The sequence below is a fragment of the Nerophis lumbriciformis genome, linkage group LG01 (genome assembly GCF_033978685.3).
Source record: "Nerophis lumbriciformis linkage group LG01, RoL_Nlum_v2.1, whole genome shotgun sequence".
In the NCBI taxonomy this organism is placed as follows: domain Eukaryota; kingdom Metazoa; phylum Chordata; class Actinopteri; order Syngnathiformes; family Syngnathidae; genus Nerophis; species Nerophis lumbriciformis.
This window is the reverse complement of record NC_084548.2, coordinates 17644337-17667199: the sequence shown is the minus strand read 5'-3', so window position 1 is coordinate 17667199 and position 22863 is coordinate 17644337.

Here is a 22863-nt window from a genome sequence, read left to right as displayed (position 1 = left end):
TATATATATATATATATATATATATATATAATTCATTTATATGTATTTATTTATATATGCACCTTATTGCTTTTTTATCCTGCACTACCATGAGCTTATGTAACGAAATTTCGTTCTTATCTGTGCTGTAAAGTTCAAATTTGAATGACAATAAAAAGGAAGTCTAAGTCTAAGTCTAAGTGTTTATTCAAGTAGAAATATCACATTTTACATTACCAAACATCTTTGACGATCAAACCATGATCGTACAATCCACATTTTTTTGTTATTAATGTGTGACACTAGAATCTAAAACATCTTCTTCTCCTCTGAATGCAAGTGCTCCTACAGCAGGAATATAAATTATGTATTTCTACAAAATAGAAAATTTGGCAAGACACCAATGCACTGCAGGTATTTTTTTAATTGTCATTAAAAGCACATTTAAGTCCATTTTGTGTTGAGCTGTTAAAAAAAGCATAATATATATATATTTTTTAAACATTTAATTCAAGCAAACTAGCTGTCCAGTCATGGTAATAATTTAAAATTATCTGTCAAGTGTTACGAGTAATGTAGAAAAAATTATACATATATGCAATTATTCACGGTTAATTTTGAGTTAACTATGAACAAACTGTGATTAATCGAGATCAACTATTTTAATTGTTTGACAGCCCTAATTATTAGTAGTGCATCTCGTGGGCGTTTCGTCTCCCTCTGTTTTTATAAGCGAGTGATGTCCGTTTCTAACTTTACTCCAGGGTCTTTGAACGCACCACAATTATGGGCGATAAGATTCAAAACTGAAATGTATAATTTTGTCCTCTACTACCACAAATAGATTTGAGTGTATTTTTCTTACCTAATCCTTGTCCAGAAATGTTGGTGCTGTGTGTGAATGCTTAAAGGGGAACTGCACTTGTTTTGGAATGTTGATTACCGTTCACAATCATTATGAAGGACATGATGACGGATTTATTTTCTTTATGCATTCTAAATAGTAAATGAATGCGATCAAAAGTCTGCTCAAAATGGAGCCTATGATAGTCGCTCTATTCTGCTTATAACATCCAAACAATATGTGATGTAGTAAAAAGCACCTTTATAATAACATTATGTAAATTTTTTTTTTTAACAACATCACTGATTACTGCTCACTGCAGACTTCATGAGAGCCAACAATTATAATAAAAAATCACCTACTGTACAATGTCTGCTATCATTAGGATGCCAACTACTAGGATGTTCATATATTCCCATTTACATGAAAAATGACTTGTACTCCTCGCGAAGAAAATGGGGGTGGAACCAAGCGTCTTTCTGTGTCGTCCTCACAATTCTGAGTCTAAATTGGCTGTCAAAGTGCACCAACTTGTCGGAATATGTCTTTGTCCTTCTGTTTATATTATCGGCGGTCACTCGAACGAGTATGACGATCCTCCTGGTAGGGGTATATCCCTTTATGGAAGGTGCCTGTGCGTGACTTTGTTTAACGTGGGGAGACTGGTGCACAGACAGTCACCACACGATCCTTGACAGAATCGGGTCAGGGTCTAGTGGCATGGAGTCCAAGACGACTGGGGACCCTTTTCTGGCTAGGGGGCAGTCAGGTGCTAGGCCTTTGCCAAGGGCCACCTGGGGTAACAGTAGTAAAGGTGTTCACCTCCTAGTGCCCCAAGACCCCATAGAGGAGCCTCCACTGCCGGATGCACTTTAAAGGGCAACATTATCACCAGACCTATGTAAGCGTCAATATATACCTTGATGTTGCAGAAAAAAGACCATATACTTTTTTAACCGTGTTCCGAACTCTAAATGGATGAATTTTGGCGAATTAAACACCTTTCTATTATTCGCTCTTGAAGCGATGACGTCACGTTGTGACGTCACATCGGGAAGCAATCCGCCATTTTCTCAAACACATTACAAACACCAAGTCAAATCAGCTCTGTTATTTTCCGTTTTTTCGACTGTTTTCCGTACCTTGGAGACATCATGCCTCGTCGGTGTGTTGTCGGAGGGTGTAACAACACGAACAGGGACGGATTCAAGTTGCACCAGTGGCCCAAAGATGCGAAAGTGGCAAGAAATTGGACGTTTGTTCCGCACACTTTACCGACGAAAGCTATGCTACGACAGAGATGGCAAGAATGTGTGCATATCCTGCGACACTCAAAGCAGATGCATTTCCAACTGGACTGGACGGATCAGCTTTCAGGAAAAGAGAGCGGATGAGGGTATGTCTACAGAATATATTAATTGATGAAAACTGGGCTGTCTGCAGTCTCAAAGTGCATGTTGTTGCCAAATGTATTTCATATGCTGTAAACCTAGTTCATAGTTGTTAGTTTCCTTTAATGCCAAACAAACACATACCAATCGTTGGTTAGAAGGCGATCGCCGAATTCGTCCTCGCTTTCTCCCGTGTCGCTGGCTGTCGTGTCGTTTTCGTCGGTTTCGCTTGCATACGGTTCAAACCGACATGGCTCAATAGCTTCAGTTTCTTCTTCAATTTCGTTTTCGCTAACTGCTTCCACACTACAACCATCTGTTTCAATACATGCGTAATCTGTTGAATCCCTTAAGCCGCTGAAATCCGAGTCTGAATCCGAGCTAATGTCGCTATACCTTGCTGTTCTACGCGCCATGTTTGTTTGTATTGGCATCACTGTGTGACGTCACAGGAAAATGGACGGGTGTATATAACGATGGTTAAAATCAGGCACTTTGAAGCTTTTTTTAGGGATATTGCGTGATGGGTAAAATTTTGAAGAAAACTTCGAAAAATAAAATAAGCCACTGGGAACTGATTTTTAATGGTTTTAACCCTTTTGAAATTGTGATAATGTTCCCCTTTAATGTCATTCCCAGGACACCTTTGTCCTTCTACTATCCAGGTGAGAGGCATGATTTATGATCTAGAATAAAGTTTGACGAGCAATGAAGCAAGGAAGCAGCTGATCAGTCGATCATGTCAACATTGGCACACACGTTAGTGTTCATGTATAGATCACTGTATAAAGTTTGTCTGTGTTAGCGGTTATAATAACAATATCACGTTTTGTATGTTTCTTTATTGGGTTTTATGGGCGGAATAGAGGACCTCCCATTGGCTCAGTTGTTAGCAGACTTTTATTTATGTGTATTTACAAGTTAGAATGCATACAAAATACATCCGTCGTCATGTCTTTCAAAATGGTTGTGAACTATAGGCAAAATTCCCAAAAAATGCAGTTCCCCTTTGAGGTGAGCTTTGATGACGTTATGACGTCTGTGTTGAATAAAGCATTCCATGCAAGGTGTGCCGCTATCCAAGTGGAACAAACAATTTTACATTTCTGACAGTGGGATGTAAGACAATCTTCATTTGATTCAAGAAACCTTTTTATTTACCTTTGACAGCTATAAACATTGTATGTTAACATGTATGATATTGTTTTGTTTTATAACTTGCATATTTAAATGACAGAAAAAACATCTCCAAACTTTGCAAAAGCGCACAGGCCCCCCCTTGAGCTTGGGGCCCCGATATAACATCTTCATTTACCCCTCCAGTTCGACGTCTCTGATGATGTGCCTCACCTCCCTGGTGCCTTGAAGCGCTCATGCAGCCCCAGTTCATGATGCTACCATGACCATACCACCAACATTTCAGTGCACAGTAAATATTTGCTGTTATGCAATCTGTACACTGGCTAAAGTTTATCCAAGTTGTATTTCTATTGAATTGTCTCTTGAAATTGATAGTGATGGGTGCTGAAATGCATTGCATTTAGTTCAGTTTTTGCAGTGCATTTAGGTCAATGTCTGAAGATAACCCTAAATCCACCATAGGATGAATCTAACATGTTTCGAACATTTATTACCTTTTTTTTTATAGGTGGCTATAATTGACAGTTAATGTCTAAATATTGTAATCAATGAAATCTACACAACACAGGCTGAACACTGAAAAGATAGGCCCTATTCAAAGCAAAAACAGGAGCGATTACAAACTGGAAAAGTTGCTCCTGCCAAAACCACGAAGCTCAAGCAGCTCGATGAAAGAAACCCAGTCGCTGCCATGAAACGAAGAAGAAAAGCAGTGTATTTTTATGCAGCAGGTCAACTAGCTCTGGCAGCTCCAGAATGTTCTAAATGATACGACCAGCCAGAAACATCCTATGCTGCCATGACCAGTCAGAGCCCAAATTTAAGAAAAAAACTCAGAATCAATGGTTTGTGGGCAGGCCCTATACACGGTATTTTTTATAACTATACAGATAATGTCCTCTTCCTCAAGACTGATAACTTATTTTCCGTCTGTTATTTTCTTAGATTTAGCTTTAACTGTAGTTTGTGCACGCCCTTTCTTGCGACTGGCTTTGGGGCAGCTTCTTTAGTAGGGCAAGCATCTTCCTATGGTCTTTCAAAACACTGTTGGAGCAATGCTGGCATTTCAGGTGGCTGATAAGATGTGATGTGTTGAAGTGTGATGTTTTTTTCCCCCTCCGTCTTCCTTTCAGAACAAGATCAAGTCCCAAATGATAAACGCCATGTTTGTTTAAAGTGAGCTTCCAAATATTTGTGTTATTATACTACAAACGCCGTTTCCATATGAGTTGGGAAATTGTGTTAGATGTAAATATAAACGGAATACAATGATTTGGAAATCCTTTTCAACCCATATTCAGTTGAAAATGCTACAAAGACAACATATTTGATGTTCAAACTGTTTTTTGCAAATAATCATTAACTTTAGAATTTGATGTCAGCAACACGTGACAGAGAAGTTGGGAAAGGTGGCAATAAATACTGATAAAGTTGAGGAATGCTCATCAAACACTTATTTGGAACATCCCACAGGTGAACAGGCAAATTGGGAACAGGTGGGTGCCATGATTGGGTATAAAAGTAGATTCCATGAAATGCTCAGTCATTCACAAACAAGAATGGGGCGAGGGTCACCACATTGTCAACAAATGCGTGAGCAAATTGTTGAACAGTTTAAGAAAAACCTTTCTCAACCAGCTATTGCAAGGAATTTAGGGATTTCACCATCTACGGTCCGTAATATCATCAAAGGGTTCAGAGAATCTGGAGAAATCACTGCACGTAAGCAGCTAAGCCCGTGACCTTCGATCCCTCAGGCGGTACTGCATCAACAAGCGACATCAGTGTGTAAAGGATATCACCACATGGGCTCAGGAACACTTCAGAAACCCACTGTAAGTAACTACAGTTGGTCGCTACATCTGTAAGTGCAAGTTAAAACTCTCCAAAGCAAGGCGAAAACCGTTTATCAACAACACCCAGAAACACCGTCGGCTTCGCTGGGCCTGAGCTCATCCAAGATGGACTGATACAAAGAGGAAAAGTTTTCTGTGGTCTGACGAGTCCACATTTCAAATTGTTTTTGGAAACTGTGGACGTCGTGTCCTCCGAACCAAAGAGAAAAAGAACCATCCGGATTGTTATAGGCGCAAAGTTGAAAAGCCAGCATCTGTGATGGTATGGGGGTGTATTAGTACCCAAGACATGGGTAACTTACACATCTGTGAAGGCGCCATTAATGCTGAAAGGTACATAGAGGTATTGGAGCAACATATGTTACCATCCAAGCAACGTTACCATGGACGCCCCTGCTTATTTCAGCAAGACAATGCCAAGCTACATGTTACATCAACGTGGCTTCATAGTAAAAGAGTGCGGGTACTAGACTGGCCTGCCTGTAGTCCAGACCTGTCTCCCATTGAAAATGTGTGGCGCATTATGAAGTCTAATATACCACAACGGAGACCCCCGGACTGTTGAACAACTTAAGCTGTACATCAAGCAAGAATGGGAAAGAATTCCACCTGAGAAACTTAAAAAATGTGTCTCCTCAGTTCCCAAACGTTTACTCAGTGGCCTAGTGGTTAGAGTGTCCGCCCTGAGATCGGTAGGTTGTGAGTTCAAACCCCGGCCGAGTCATACCAAAGACTATAACAATTGACCCATTACCTCCCTGCTTGGCAATCAGCATCAAGGGTTGGAATTGGGGGTTGAATCACCAAAAATGATTCCCGGGCGCGGCACCGCTGCTGCCCACTGCTCCCCTCACCTCCCAGGGGGTGAACAAGGGGATGGGTCAAATGCAGAGGACAAATTTCACCACACCTAGTGTGTGTGTGACAATCATTGGGACTTTAATTTTAACTTAAAAGGAAAGGCCATGTAACACCGTGGTGAACATGCCCTTTCCCAACTACTTTGGCACGTGTTGCAGCCATAAATTCTAAGTTAATTAATTATTATTTGCAAAAAAAAAAATAAAGTTTATGAGTTTGAACATCAAATATCTTGTCTTTGTAGTGCATTCAATTGAATATGGGTTGAAAAGGATTTGCAAATCATTGTATTCTGTTTATATTTACAGCTAACACAATTTCCCAACTCATATGGAAACGGGGTTTGTATATATATATATATATATATATATATATATATATATCTATATATATATATATATATATATATATATATATATATATATATATATATATATATATATATATATATGAAGCTGAAATACACATACAGTATATAGATTTTTGGCCATATCGCCCATCCTGACTTGTCAATATGCATTTTGACAAATTCCAGTATTTTGTTGGAATTGTTATTTTTGTCAATTTCAAGTTATCTCCGTGGCCATTCCGTCTTTTTTTTTTCCGCCAAACAATTCACGCTCGCATGTCTTCCTGATTACGGCTTGAAAAATCACGCGCCTCACGCTGCTCCGCGCCATGCAACAACACACTAAGAAGAGATTGAGAATGAAAGCTTGATTCCTTGCTTGCTGTGTTGGGACTCGGCAGGCTGATGCACATAAGATATAGCCCTGCCTGTCTCATTTTGATTCGCATTCATGGATTTTGGAGGAAGACGCCCCCCTCCCCCGTATCTCATAGCAGTATCTCCTGTTGTGCACCTACACTCAGGATACTACATGCTAATGTTCAACTGTGTGCCCTCGGGCTCTGAGGAGCATGCAAGGTGCACAGCAATTAGCCTGGATTCTCTGCTGTTACTAAAACACTCAACTGAGGGAGCTTTTGGTGCATCTCGTTGGATAATGATTTGAAAAACACCAGTTTCCCATTGATGGATTGGACTATTTTTTTTTAGAAGTGTGTCAAGGACATGTTTTCCTTGTGGTTGAATTGGGGTGTTTCTTGTTTGTTTGTTTTGCACTTTTCTCATTCCTATAGTTGGACGTAATTGCGGCCTCCAACTGGGTCATTTCGAGAAAAAGGCAGAATTTGGAAGGGACTGCGCCGCAATTGAACTCGGATGACTTTGTAGTTTTTAAGGAGGCTTGCGATGTTTGTTTTGATCACTGTCATTTAATGTGTCCGTGTCGGGTTGTAAAGAATGTCCACTTCGAGGACACACCTGCTCAGTGGCCTTGTGGTTAAAGTGTCCGCCTAATACACCCCCATACCATCATACATGCTGGCTTTTACACTTTGCGCCTATAACAATCCGGATGGTTCTTTTCCTCTTTGGTACGGAGGACACGACGTCCACAGTTTCCAAAAACAATTTGAAATGTGGACTCGTCAGACCACAGAACACTTTTCCACTTGGTATCAGTCCATCTTAGATGAGCTCAGGCCCAGCGAAGCTGACAAAGTTTTTGGGTGTTGTTGATCAACGGTTTTTGCCTTGCATAGGAGAGTTTTGACTTGCACTTACAGATGTAGCGACCAACTGTAGTTACTGACAGTGGGTTTCTGAAGTGTTCTTGAGCCCATGTGGTGATATCCTTCACACACTGATGTTGCTTGTTGATGCAGTACAGCCTGAGGGATCGAAGGTCACGGGATTAGCTGCTTACATGCAGTGATTTCTCCAGATTCTCTGAACCCTTTGATGATATTACCAACCGTAGATGGTGAAATCACTAAATTCCTTGCAATAGCTGGTTGAGAAAAGTTTTTCTTAAACTGTTCAACAATTTGCTTACGCATTTGTTGACAAAGTGGTGATCCTCGCCCCATCCTTGTTTGTGAATGACTGAGCATTTCATGGAATCTACGTTTATACCCAATCATGGCACCCACCTGTTTCCAAGTTTGCCTGTTCACCTGTGGGATGTTCCAAATAAGTGTTTGATGAGCATTCCTCAACGTTATCAGTATTTATTGCCACCTTTCCCAACTTCTTTGTCATGTGTTGCTGGCATCTAATTCTAAAGTTAATGATTATTTACAAAAAAAAAAATGTTTATGAGTTTGAACATCAAATATGTTGTCTTTGTAGCATATTCAACTGAATATGGGTTGAAAATGATTTGCAAATCATTGTATTCCGTTTATATTTACATCTAACACAATTTCCCAACTCATATGGAAACGGGGTTTGTAATTCATCCCAAAGGTGTTCTATCGGGTTCGGGTCAGGACTCTGTGCAGGCCAGTCAAGTTCATCCACACCAGACTCTGTCACCCATGTGGCCAGGCCAATCATTTGGATGGGTGGCCAAATACTTTTGGCAATATAGTGTATGTTAGGTCAGGAAAAAATACAGAGGCTATTTCATCCCTACAAGCCTGTTTCGCAGTTTTCCCTGCTCTTCAGGGGATTAAAATAAAATCCCCTGATTTAAATACAATCCCCTGAAGAGCAGGGAAAACTGCAAAACAGGCTTGTAGGGATGAAATAGCCTCTGTATTGTTTCCTGACCTAACGTATACCGCTCTACCCTGGTATTGAGCACTGTATAACGGATAAACCACAGAAACCTCAACTATATATATATATCCATCCATCCATCCATCTTCTTCCGCTTATCCGAGGTCGGGTCGCGGGGGCAGCAGCCTAAGCAGGGAAGCCCAGACTTCCCTCTCCCCAGCCACTTCGTCCAGCTCTTCCTGTGGGACCCCGAGGCGTTCCCAGGCCAGCCGGGAGACATAGTCTTCCCAACGTGTCCTGGGTCTTCCCCGCGGCCTCCTACCGGTCGGACGTGCCCTAAACACCTCCCTAGGGAGGCGTTCGGGTGGCATCCTGACCAGATGCCCGAACCACCTCATCTGGCTCCTCTCCATGTGGAGGAGCAGCGGCTTTACTTTGAGTTCCTCCCGGATGACAGAGCTTCTCACCCTATCTCTAAGGGAGAGCCCCGCCACCCGGCGGAGGAAACTCATTTCGGCCGCTTGTACCCGTGATCTTGTCCTTTCGGTCATAACCCAAAGCTCATGACCATAGGTGAGGATGGGAACGTAGATCGACCGGTAAATTGAGAGCTTTGCCTTCCGGCTCAGCTCCTTCTTCACCACAACGAATCGATACAGCGTCCGCATTACTGAAGACGCCGCACCGATCCGCCTGTCGATCTCACGATCCACTCTTCCCTCACTCGTGAACAAGACTCCGAGATACTTGAACTCCTCCACTTGGGGAAAGATCTCCTCCCCAACCCGGAGATGGCACTCCACCCTTTTCCGGGCGAGAACCATGGACTCGGACTTGGAAGTGCTGATTCTCATCCCAGTCGCTTCACACTCGGCTACGAACCGATCCAGTGAGAGCTGAAGATCCTGGCCAGATGAAGCCATCAGGACCACATCATCTGCAAAAAGCAGAGACCTAATCCTGCAGCCACCAAACCAGATCCCCTCAACGCCTTGACTGCGCCTAGAAATTCTGTCCATAAAAGTTATGAACAGAATCGGTGACAAAGGGCAGCCTTGGCGGAGTCCAACCCTCACTGGAAACGTGTCCGACTTACTGCCGGCAATGCGGACCAAGCTCTGGCACTGAGCATACAGGGAGCGGACTGCCACAATCAGACAGTCCGATACCCCATACTCTCTGAGCACTCCCCACAGGACTTCCCGAGGGACACGGTCGAATGCCTTCTCCAAGTCCACAAAACACATGTAGACTGGTTGGGCAAACTCCCATGCACCCTCAAGGACCCTGCCGAGAGTATAGAGCTGGTCCACAGTTCCACGACCAGGACGAAAACCACACTGTTCCTCCTGAATCCGAGGTTCGACTATCCGGCGTAGCCTCCTCTCCAGTACACCTGAATAGACCTTACCGGGAAGGCTGAGGAGTGTGATCCCACGATAGTTAGAGTACACCCTCCGGTTCCCCTTCTTAAAGAGAGGAACCACCACCCCGGTCTGCCAATCCAGAGGTACCGCCCCCGATGTCCACGCGATGCTGCAGAGTCTTGTCAACCAAGACAGCCCCACAGCATCCAGAGCCTTAAGGAACTCCGGGCGGATCTCTTCTACCCCCGGGGCCTTGCCACCGAGGAGCTTTTTAACTACCTCAGCAACCTCAGCCCCAGAAATAGGAGAGCCTACCACAGACTCCCCAGGCACTGCTTCGTCATAAGAAGACGTGTTGGTGGGATTGAGGAGGTCTTCGAAGTATTCCCTCCACCGATCCACAACATCCGCAGTCGAGGTCAGCAGAACACCATCCTCGCCATACACGGTGTTGATAGTGCACTGCTTCCCCTTCCTGAGGCGGCGGATGGTGGTCCAGAATTGCTTCGAAGCCGTCCGGAAGTCGTTTTCCATGGCTTCCCCAAACTCCTCCCATGTCCGAGTTTTTGCCTCTGCGACCGCTGAAGCCGCACACCGCTTGGCCTGTCGGTACCTGTCCGCTGCCTCGGGAGTCCTATGAGCCAAAAGAACCCGATAGGACTCCTTCTTCAGCTTGACGGCATCCCTCACCGCCGGTGTCCACCAACGGGTTCTAGGATTACCGCCACGACAAGCACCAACTACCTTGCGGCCACAGATCCAATCAGCCGCCTCGACAATAGAGGCGCGGAACATGGTCCATGTTCCGCGCCTCAATGTCCAGCACCTCCCTCGTGACATGTTCAAAGCTCTTCCGGAGGTGGGAATTGAAACTCTCTCTGACAGGAGACTCTGCCAGACGTTCCCAGCAAACCCTCACAATGCGTTTGGGCCTGCCAGGTCTGTCCGGCATCCTCCCCCACCATCGCAGCCAACTCACCACCAGGTGGTGATCGGTAGAAAGCTCCGCCCCTGTCTTCACCCGAGTGTCCAAAACATGAGGCCGCAAATCCGATGACACAACAACAAAGTCGATCATGGAACTGCGGCCTAGGGTGTCCTGGTGCCAAGTGCACATATGGACACCCTTATGTTTGAACATGGTGTTCGTTATGGACAATCTGTGACGGGCACAAAAGTCCAATAACAAAACACCGCTCGGGTTCAGATCCGGGCAGCCATTCTTCCCAATCACGCCTCTCCAGGTTTCACTGTCGTTGCCAACATAAGCATTGAAGTCCCCCAGTAGCACGAGGGAATCACCCGGGGGAGCACTCTCAAGTACTCCCTCGAGTGAATCCAAAAAGGGTGGGTACTCTGAGCTGCGGTTTGGCGCGTAAGCGCAAACCACAGTCAGGACCCGTTCCCCCACCCGAAGGCGGAGGGATACTACCCTCTCGTCCACCGGGTTGAACTCCAACGTACAGGCTCTGAGTCGGGGGGAAACAAGAATTGCCACCCCAGCCCGTCGCCTCTCCCTGCCGGCAACGCCAGAGTGGAAGAGAGTCCAGCCCCTCTCGAGAGAACTGGTTCCAGAGCCCTTGCTGTGCGTCGAAGTGAGTCCGACTAAATCTAGCCGGAACTTCTCCACTTCGCGCACTAGCTCAGGCTCCTTCCCCCCCAGCGAGGTGACGTTCCACGTCCCAAGAGCTAGCTTTTGTAGCCGAGGATCGGACCGCCAAGTGCCCTGCCTTCGGCTTCCGCCCAGCTCACATCGCACCCGACCTCTATGACCCCTGCTATGGGTGGTGAGCCCATTGGAGGGGGGACCCACGTTGCCTCTTCGGGCTGTGCCCGGCCGGGCCCCATGGGGACAGGCCCGGCCACCAGGCGCTCGCCATCGTGCCCCACCTCCGGGCCTGGCTCCAGAGGGGGGCCCCGGTGACTCGCGTCCGGGCGAGGGAAATCTGGGTCCTTGTTTTTTATTATTCATGGAGGTCTTCGAGCTGCTCTTTGTCTGATCCCTCACCTAGGACCAGTTTGTCTTGGGAGACCCTACCAGGGGGCATAAAGCCCCCGGACAACATAGCTCCTAGGATCATTGGGACACGCAAACTCCTCTACCACGTTAAGGTGGCAGCTATATATATATATATATATATATAATTTAGTGTATAAATGATACTAGAAACATTTCAAAACAGTTTAAGACGGCTACTAATTTGGCTGCTGATGTATTTGGTAACATACAGTATTGTGTTATTGTGTTATTGTGTTATTAGCTTGTTACTTTCTGTTGTAACATGGTACTATGGATACTTTACGTCAGTTGTGGGATTCTGGTATCAATCCAATACCAAGTAGTTAAAGTTGCAGTATAATGTTGATACTAAGGGTTGGAATTGGGGGTTAAATCACCAAAAATGATTACCGGACGCGGCGCCGCTGCTGCCCACTGCTCCCCTCACCTCCCAGGGGGTGAACAAGGGGATGGGTCAAATGCAAAGGACACATTTCACCACACCTAGTGTGTGTGTGACAATCATTGGTACTTTAACTTTGACTTTAATATTTTCCAGATCATTGACTGATCCCATTTTTGACTGTAATCATAATCCAGACAAAAACACAGAATGGCAGTGTAATAATATAACTTAAATATTCAAATTACTTTGTATAATTGGCTCTAATTTAATTTAATCTAAGTCTTTTGCTTTTTTTTTTGCCTTTAAAGTCCCCATGTGTCCAGTGATTTATTTCCCGAATTTCTAAACAATAACAAAAATGACAAAATATGTTTTGATAATAAAACATATTAATCTAACCACTATACAGTAAGGAAGGGATTCACGTGGCCCCTTTCCTGGGTGGATCCCGCATGATAGGAAGAGGGAGGGGGGTAATCGATTTGAAATGCAGTCTGATGAAAATGATAGAAAACGCCACCCTACACATGGTTTAATTTGGAATTGCCACAAATATTTAACATTCAACTGCCATCTGGTGCATAGTGCACGTCCAAAATTGGTCATGTTTCATGTGTCAGGTAAACCGCGACGAATGGCCATACAAATCCCCTTCCTCCCGTAATATCTTGGCATCGTTACTGTCGATAGTTGTATCGACCCGCCCCCCTTTGTTTACATTCAGGATCTTTAGAGGGACAGTAGCTGCTGGCAAGAATGCTGTCAAGGACGTGTTTGTTTACTTGTCGCTGTCAAATTTTTCATCCACATGCATTATCACGACATAACTATAGTGTTAAAATCTCTATCGTTGGTGATATTTGTATCATTTATATGGTATATCATCTATATTGTGCAGCCCTTGTGACAAGTTACAATCAATTCTGAAGTGGTTTTCGATGACCGGCGATTCAAATCCTATTGAAAGGACTGAAACACACAATCTGGAGAAGGAAGCCATTAAATCTGAGAAAGCTGTAGACGTGTGTGCCTAAATACCTTTCAACGGGTGAAGGAGTCTCATTTAATGTACAATTACAGGCAGCGCGTGATTGCAGTAGTTGGTTCAAAAGATTCTGCAAAAAAGTATTTGGTTAAAAGTGCCCACATTTTCACTCAAGCCACAGTCATAATTTTTTTGTGTGAAATCTCTAGAACCGCAATTTAGAGTTTTATTTTTATTCTGTATCACTTGTTTCAGTTTTCTGTTTTTTGAGTGATTTTTGTGGTGTTTTCCTTGTTTTGCACTACACTTTTGACCACGTATGTATTTCTTTGTCCTGATCCCACATGACAGTTTGGACTGTGTTTGTTTTTATCCTGTTTGGTATCATTTTCTGTCCTGGTGCTCTTGTTTTGTCAGTATTTCCTGTTTGGTTTCTGTGTTTTGCAGTACATTTACTTTCTGTTTCTTGTCCTGCCAGCACCCCTTTTTTCCATTGTCCTGTTTCGTTCCACCTTGTTCCTTCCTTCAGTGCTGGTTCATTATCTTCTGTATGCCAAAGTGTTATGTTGCTTTCTTAGTTACTGCCAGACCTGTGTTACTTTTCGTCTGCCTGGTAATTAATAAAGGGACCTACTGCTGGCACTTTGCCTACCTTCTCTGCAACCTAGGATCATGTCAACAGCCGCGCAGTCGCCACATGCTTTTTTTGATGGTAAAAAACAATGCAATTGTTATTCAAAATATTTATAATTTTAATTACCTTAATTTATGAATACTTGTATTTATTACTTTATTTGGAATTGTAGCTATTACTCCATTTGTTTTTGTTTTTTGTTTTTTTAGAGAGGTACAGTTTATTTATTTGATCATAGTTTTACAACTGAGTTTGATTTCTTTATAACATATTTTTATGAAACAAAAACAACTTTTCAAAATATGTAATTTTGTATTTTTTATTAATGTTTTTAATGATGATATCAATGAGGGTTTTTTTAATCACTGCTATTTTGAAATTGTTACTAATATTGATGCTGTTGTCGATAATGTTCATTTTTGTTTCACTACATTTGGATTTGTGTTTCTTCAACTGCTCTCAATTGCTCTGTTTATTGTTGTTCTTAATGTTGCTGGGACGGGTTTGGGTTTGGAATTGGATTGCATTGTTGTGTATTGTTTTGTTGATTGATTAATAAATTCCTTAAAAAAAAAATAAAAATAAAAAAATGTAATTTTGTACGCTTAGGGTTGTATCTATTTTTTTGTCAGGAAATTGCATGGCGGTTGTAGGTGTGACCCCAAGATGCAGAGACAGGAGATAACATGCAGGTAAAATGCTACTTAAGTATCCAAAGCAGTAGCAAAAGCAGGCAGAAAGGGCAAACTACAGGCTAACACTTGCAAACAACATCAAGCGATGCAATACTATGCACAACACTAACATGTGCACAAACAGCAACACAATAAGGTGTCCTAACCACCAAACTGCTGGTGTGTCAATAAGCGCTACTCAATGGCTGTGGTGAGGCAGAGTAAACACACAGGAAGTAGAAAAACAGGTAGGAAGGCGCGCTGACCAGTGACGTGCGGGGCCTCACCTGCCATCATGGAAAGAAAAAAAATGTAAAAAAAAAAATAAAAAATTAAATTATTATATGTATTCAGTGATAATACTATAGTTATTTTCCATTTAACTTCCCCAGTTTTAGATTATTTTTATTCAAAATCGCTGAATTTTCACATTTGCCGTTCAAATACTGAGAAGAGACGGTGCGGTGATCAGCAGCCAGTTGAGGCACATAAACTCAGTTGTGCCTCACCATGGATTGCGGACTCGGCTAACTGCTGGCCTGCTGTGCAGTGAGACCGTATTGCTATATGAACTATATTATACATTTCCATAGTTTAGTTAGCAAAGGTATATAATGTACAGTGCATTTTGTCAACAACTGTATGTGTGTAAAGTATTTCTTGTGCTGAGCAATCATAAAACTGCTGCGAAGACGCACTGTGTGAGGCTCGCAGTAATCCCGCCTGCTGGTGCCGATTAATGCACCCCCGCCGCAGAATGCACCCCCCGACGGGAGCGCCACACCAACCAAACCCCACACCCAAACCCTCCACGTGAAAGACCGAATCCACCCAAAAAAAGTCACTTAACAAGAAGCCAAAAAGTGCAAAAACAGCAATGCTCACGCCTGAGGAGCCGTGAACGACTGCAGGGACGCAACATTAGGTACACCTGCAGACTGCAGCACGGATTTCATATTTCATTAATTCACAACTCCTCCATCACGAACACCACTGTTCCCGCACTTATAAGTAAAGGTAAGACCATAATAACGTTTTTTTAATTAAATGTGATTTTTTGTGTGCTACAGTTTGTATGTGTAAAGTTATAGTTTAGTAATGTACCAATGATTGTCACACACACACTAGGTGTGGTGAAATGTGTCCTCTGCATTTGACCCATCCCTTGATCACCCCCTGGGAGGTGAGGGGAGCAGTGGGCAGCAGCGGCGCCGCACCCAGGAATAATTTTTGGTGATTTAACCCCCAATTTCAACCCTTGATGCTGAGTGCCAAGCTGGGAAGAATGCTGGTATGAGCGGTGACACTTACTAAACACTTACAAAACTCTGGGAAATAATACATAAAGCCAGAGCTGTCTTGGCAGATCATGACAATTGTACTTGTGTGTAGTTTAATGTATTATTTTTGTTATTGTTTTATTATTATTTAATTTTTTTCAAAGGTGAATAAATATGTATATAATTGTAATTTACTTAATTATTTAACTTTAATATATTTGTAAATGTAGTTATTATTTTATAAAATTATTGTTTATGTATTTAAAATGTGTTTTCTAATGTGAACACTGAAATAATCACTAATAATGACAAATACAGTTGTTAAATACTATTTTGTTTGTTTACTATACTATTGTGTTTGATTAGTGGGTAACACTTTAGTATGGGGAACATTCTAAGTAACAAAGACTTAATTTAGAGTTATTTGGACACTAGGGGAACATATTCTAAGAACAAACATTTAATTTAGAGTGAGGGGTTAAGGTTAGGGTTATGTTTTGTTATGTAAGAACAGACCATATTCATTAAGTGGTATTAAAGGGAGAATCATATACAACAACTTCCTTACTTAGTACTAATAAGCAATAATTCTGAAGTTATTGAGGGAAGACTCTTAGTTAATGGCTTACTGGTTGTATAATAAGGCCATGCAGAATAATGCATTAATAAGTACTTAATAATGACTAATTAAGAGCCAATATGTTTCTAATTTGCATGTTAATAAGCACCTAATTAATGGTGAATATGTTCCCCATACTAAAGTGTTACCGATTATTGTTATGTTTATGTAGTATTTTTACTGACAAATTTCCATTTTGAAGTTGTTGTTTTTTTCTGTTGGAGCTGTCTATACATAGAGCTCCCACTCAGCACCTTTGCTCCTGTTCGTATTGAATCCAGATGTGAAAGAAGCTGGCGATCACATACACTGCAAAAACTGAAATCTAAGTAAGATGAAATATCTCAAATAAGGGTGATATTTGCTTATTTTCTGTCCGATAAGATAATTCTTCTCACTAAGCAGATTTTATGTTAGAGTGTTTTACTTGTTTTAAGGGTTTTGGTCTTAAATTATCTCAGTAAGACATTACAGCTTGTTGCTGAGATTGTATGACCTATATTGAGTAAACATGCTTGAAATTAGAATATCAACTGTAGCAAAGCTGTGTCATCAACACTCACAAGTATAAAACTAGTTTTTTTTTTAAAGTAATAATTTCTTATTTCAAGCATGAAAAAAAAATTCATAAATTTGACACAATTGTGTCTCATAATTAAAACAGATGACAGCCAAATGGACTTTGCGGTTTTATTTTCAGTGAAACAAGAGAAAATACATACTCATATAGTAGTACAGTTGGCACAGTACAGTAAACTGACAGTTAATTTTTAAACATTTAACATGTGACATTTCAAACAATTTTGAACAGAAAAAGTTCATGCACATTCAGATAAATTCTTCAAAATTACAATAAAAAAAAAATTGGCCGGGGCCAGGCTGTGTGTGTATATATATATATATATATATATATATATATATATATATATATATATATATATATATATATTCCTTGCCCACTAATTGACTGAAAGAGCACGCACTTGGCGCGATGATGTCATGTTATCGATGGAAAAATGCATTTTTAGACCATATGATTTGCCTGAGCGGCTAGTAGACCCCGAGAGTAACAAGCGGTTGCCTTGTTGCCTTTCCATTAAGAACAATAAACTAGTTTTTAGTATAAGTTTGCTGGTTTCAAGAAATGTAATGTCGAGCGCATATCATTATGTCAAGATAATGGCACTAGCATTTACTTAATTTAAGAATATTTTTCAACATATTGAGAAAAAAGGTCTCATATTTGTTTTTTCTATCAAGAAAAGTGCACTTGTTATTAGTGAGAATATACTTATTTTAAGGTATTTTGGAAAGTCTTGACAAGCCAAATTTTCTTGTTCTATTGGCAGATAATTTTGCTTAGTTCAAATAAAATACCCCTTTATTTTCCCCCTTGTTTTTGAACACTGACTTTTTGCAGTGTACAAGGCAGCACTGCAGCGGGAGGCTCTTCACACTTGTTAAATGTTGTGCTACAGGGTTTTTGAGTCGAGTGGAGTGACAAATTTAAGCTGATATTGCAATGGATTTAAAATGATCATGAACGTGTTTGAGACAATGGTTGTTTTAAGAGATTACATCTCTATTCAGATACAAAGAAAATGTTGATCATGCATGACCCGGTGTCCTTGCATACTTTATATGGACTATTGGCTTTAGCACACTTGTCCCCTCAGAGTCAATAATTCTACTTGCATTAATACAAAGCTCTGCATCATACAATGTCTTTGATAGAGTCAAATTAGTGGAGTTGCACCAATTCCTGACATATTTCATTTGCTTCTCTGGCGTAACCTTTTCATTATTCCTGAGGTTCAGTATGGTGAGGTTGCACGAGGTCTCAAAAAAAGCAGGCTGAATGTCTAAGGGGCTTTAAATGTGGTCCGTCGCATGAAATATAAGTAAAAACTATGCATTACATTAACAATTTGCTTAAAGCCACATTAAACATACCGGTAATAACGTGGACACATTTGCTATTATTTTCCCCATGCCTAAGACACATTAGTTCCAAAATTATATTTTTAAAGGGGAACATTATCACAATTTCAGAAGGGTTAAAACCATTAAAAATCAGTTCCCAGTGGCTTATTTTATTTTTCGAAGTTTTTTTCAAAATTTTACCCATCACGCAATATCCCTAAAAAAAGCTTCAAAGTGCCTGATTTTAACCATCGTTATATACACCTGTCCATTTTCCTGTGACGTCACATAGTGATGCCAATACAAACAAACATGGCGGGTAGAACAGCAAGGTATAGCAACATTAGCTCGGATTCAGACTCGGATTTCAGCGGCTTAAGCGATTCAACAGATTACGCATGTATTGAAACGGATGGTTGTAGTGTGGAGGCAGGTAGCGAAAACAAAATTGAAGAAGAAACTGAAGCTATTGAGCCATATCGGTTTGAACCGTATGCAAGCGAAAACGACGAAAACGACACGACAGCCAGCGACACGGGAGAAAGCGAGGACGAATTCGGCGATCGCCTTCTAACCAACGATTGGTATGTGTTTGTTTGGCGTTAAAGGAAACTAACAACTATGAACTAGGTTTACAGCATATGAAATACATTTGGCAACAACATGCACTTTGAGAGTGCAGACAGCCCATTTCAAGCGCGCTAACAACATATATTTTTCCACGATTTTAGCACTCAGGTTAACCATACCTAAATAGACACACAATACTGCATTACACAAGACTACCCGAATGTACTCGAATGATTGAAAAAAAAATGTTTTTAAGCTAAATTATTGGTAAACACAGTTTATGTATAATAATTTACGTAAAACCGCGAGTAATGAATAAAGTTTTCATCAATTAATATATTCTGTAGACATACCCTCATCCGCTCTCTTTTCCTGAAAGCTGATCCGTCCAGTTTTGGAGTTGATGTCAGCAGGCCAGGGAAGCTAGGGTCGATATTCTTCTCTTGATCATCTTCGGTGGCATAAGGGACGGTTGCCATCTCTGTCGTAGCATAGCTTTCGTCGGTAAAGTGTGCGGAACAAACGACTGACCATTTCGTCGGCTTTCCCCACAGCCTCGTATTTCGAACAAATTTCGTCCAATTTCTTGCCACTTTCGCATCTTTGGGCCACTGGTGCAACTTGAATCTGCCCCTGTTCGTGTTGTTACACCCTCCGACAACACACTGAGGAAAGTGAGACGTCATCGCTCCGAGAGCGAATAATAGAAAGGCGTTTAATTCGCCAAAATTCACCCATTTAGAGTTTGGAAATCGGTTAAAAAAATATATGGTCTTTTTTCTGCAACATCAAGGTATATATTGACGCTTACATAGGTCTGGTGATAATGTTCCCCTTTAAAATTTGTATTTTCTTACATAAATGAATCGGGCCTAAAGATCATAGTACTTACAGTGGGACGGCGTGGCGCAGTGCGAGAGTGGCCGTGCGCGACCCGAGGGTCCCTGGTTCAATCCCCACCTAGTACCAACCTCGTCATGTCCGTTGTGTCCTGAGCAAGACACTTCACCCTTGCTCCTGATGGGTGCTGGTTAGCGTTAGTGTGTGAATGTGTGTGTGAATGGGTAAATGTGGAAGTAGTGTCAAAGCGCTTTGAGTACCTTGAAGGTAGAAAAGCGCTATACAAGTACAACCCATTACAACCCATACAGTACTTTTCCATTGTTCCTGGTGTTACTGTGGCACAGGATGATAAAGGCCAAAATAAACAGACTGAGAGAGTACATAGCACATATCACAGTCACAATAATAAATCAACAATAATCATGTAGCCCACCTGTGCAATGTCATACATGTGAAAATTGGCTGTTTTAAGAATGTTTAATCAAACCATTGTGCAATATTTGCATTATATTGGTTTATCTTTATATGGCAGCTAAATGTATGATTCAAAATGTATTTTCTACAAAACCCTAAACCAGTGAAGTTGGCACGTTGTGTAAATGGTAAATAAAAACAGAATACAATGATTTGCAAATTATTTTGAACTTATATTCAATTTAGTAGACTGCAAATACAAGATATTTAATGTTTGAACTGAGAAACATTTTTTTTTTTGGCAAATAATCATTCACTTTGAATTTAATGAAAGCAACACTTTGCAAAAAAGTTGGCACAGGGGCATTTTTACCACTGTGTTACATGGCCTTTCCTTTTAACCACACTCAGTAAACATTTGGGAACTGAGGAGACCAATTTTTGATGCTTTTCAGGTGGAATTATTTCCCATTCTTGCTTGATGTACATTTTAAGTTGTTCAGCAGTCCGGGGTCTCCGTTGTCATATTTGACACTTCATAATGCGCCACACATTGTCAATGGGAGACAAGTCTGGACTATAGGCAGGCCAGTCTAGTACACACGCTCTTTTACTACGAAGCCACGCTGTTGTAAGCCGTGCAGAATGTGGCGTGGCATTGTCTTGCTGAAATAAGCAGGGGCGTCCATGAAAAAGACGTCGCTTGGATGGCAACATATGTTGCTCCAAAACCTGTATGTACCTTACAACATTAATGGTGCCTTCACAGATGTGTAAGTTACCCATGTCTTGGGCAGTAATACACCCCCATACCATCACAGATGCTGGCTTTTAAACTTTGCGCTTAGAACAGTTCGGATTGTTTTTTTCCTCTTTGGTCCGGAGGACATGACGTCCATAGTTTCCAAAAACAATTTGAAGTGTGGATTCGTCAGACCACAGAACACTTTTCCACTTTGCATCAGTCCATCTTACGGCGGCCTTTCTGGGTGTTGTTGATAAATGTTAAATTGCATATGTTGGTAGAGTTGATAGAGTTTTAACTTGCACTTACAGATGTAGCGACCAACTGTAGTTACTGACAGTGGTTTTCTGAAGTGTTCCTGAGCCCATGTGGTGATATCCTTCACACACTGATGTCACTTTTTGATGCAGTACCGCCTGAAGGATTGAAGGTCACGGCCTTGCTGCTTATGTGCAGTGATTTCTCCAGATTCTCTGAACCTTTTGATGATATTACGGAGCGTAGATGGTGAAATCCCTAAATTCCTGGTTGAGAAATGTTCTTCCTAAGCAATTTGCTCACGCATTGGTTCACAAAGTGGTGACTCTCGCCCCATCATTGTTTGTGAATGACTGAGCATTTCATGGAAGCTGCTTTTACACCCAATCATGGCACTCACCTGTTCCCAATTAGCCGGTTCACATGTGGGATTTTCCAAATAAGTGTTTGATGAGCATTCCTCAACTTTCTCAGTCTTTTTTGCCATTTGTGCCAGCTTTTTTGAAACATGTTGCAGGCATCAAATGAGCTAATATTTGCAAAAAATAAGAGCGTTTGTATTTGCAGTCTATTCAATTGAATATAGGTTGAAAATTATTTGCAAATCATTAAATTCTGTTTTTACTTACCATTTACACAACGTGCCAACTTCACTGGTTGGGGGTTTTGTATTTAAACTGCACTGAATCGGATTCCAAGCAATGTCCTTGCACATTTAACAATGGGATTACAGGTTGATTACGATATGTACCGTAAATTACATTTGTGGAAGCCCTCATTGGTTGTGCAAATGCTTTGGAAGACATGCATTCATACATGTAACAGAGTTAACCCCAATGTATAATGTTTCATCATGACGTACAGTATGTGTAATAAATGCCAGCCAGTGTGGCTTCGCGACAGTCCGCTGTGTAAGTCTCTTTCTCACGGCCTTAAGAGCTGTGCTGGACACTGCATTCACAGCCTGTGGCTTTTAGCTCATTGGCTAACACTGTTCGGCTTGACTCAACCAGTGGGGATTTGTTTGAAGGGCTGGTTGTTACATTTTTCACCTTGCAAAGATGCTTTTTGTGCTTAATTACAACCTTGTTTTTTAACTAATCTCGCTCAAATTGTACAAACTAGTCAGTCTCCTAAAAACGTGTACGGAATTTCAGAGTGATTCCGCTAAACACTTACAAGGTACAGTGCCTGTTAGATATCTTTGGGAGACTTTTTAAGTCAATCCTTGTATTTTGCAAAACAATTATATATTTATTTCCAGAATCAGTAACAAATTACGTGTCCATGTCTACTGCAGAGGACGCTGGGTCTCAGGAAGCTATATATTTATGTTTTCCTATACAATAAGTGATAGGTCAACCAAGAGAAGTAACCTAAGCCCCCAAACTATTGCACACACTGAATGAACAGCTTCATTCCTGCCATGTGAAGAAGTGTGTTGTCAGCTTGACAAGCAGAGGGCGTACGTGCCTACCTGTGGGTGTAATAACGCCTCAGTGCTTG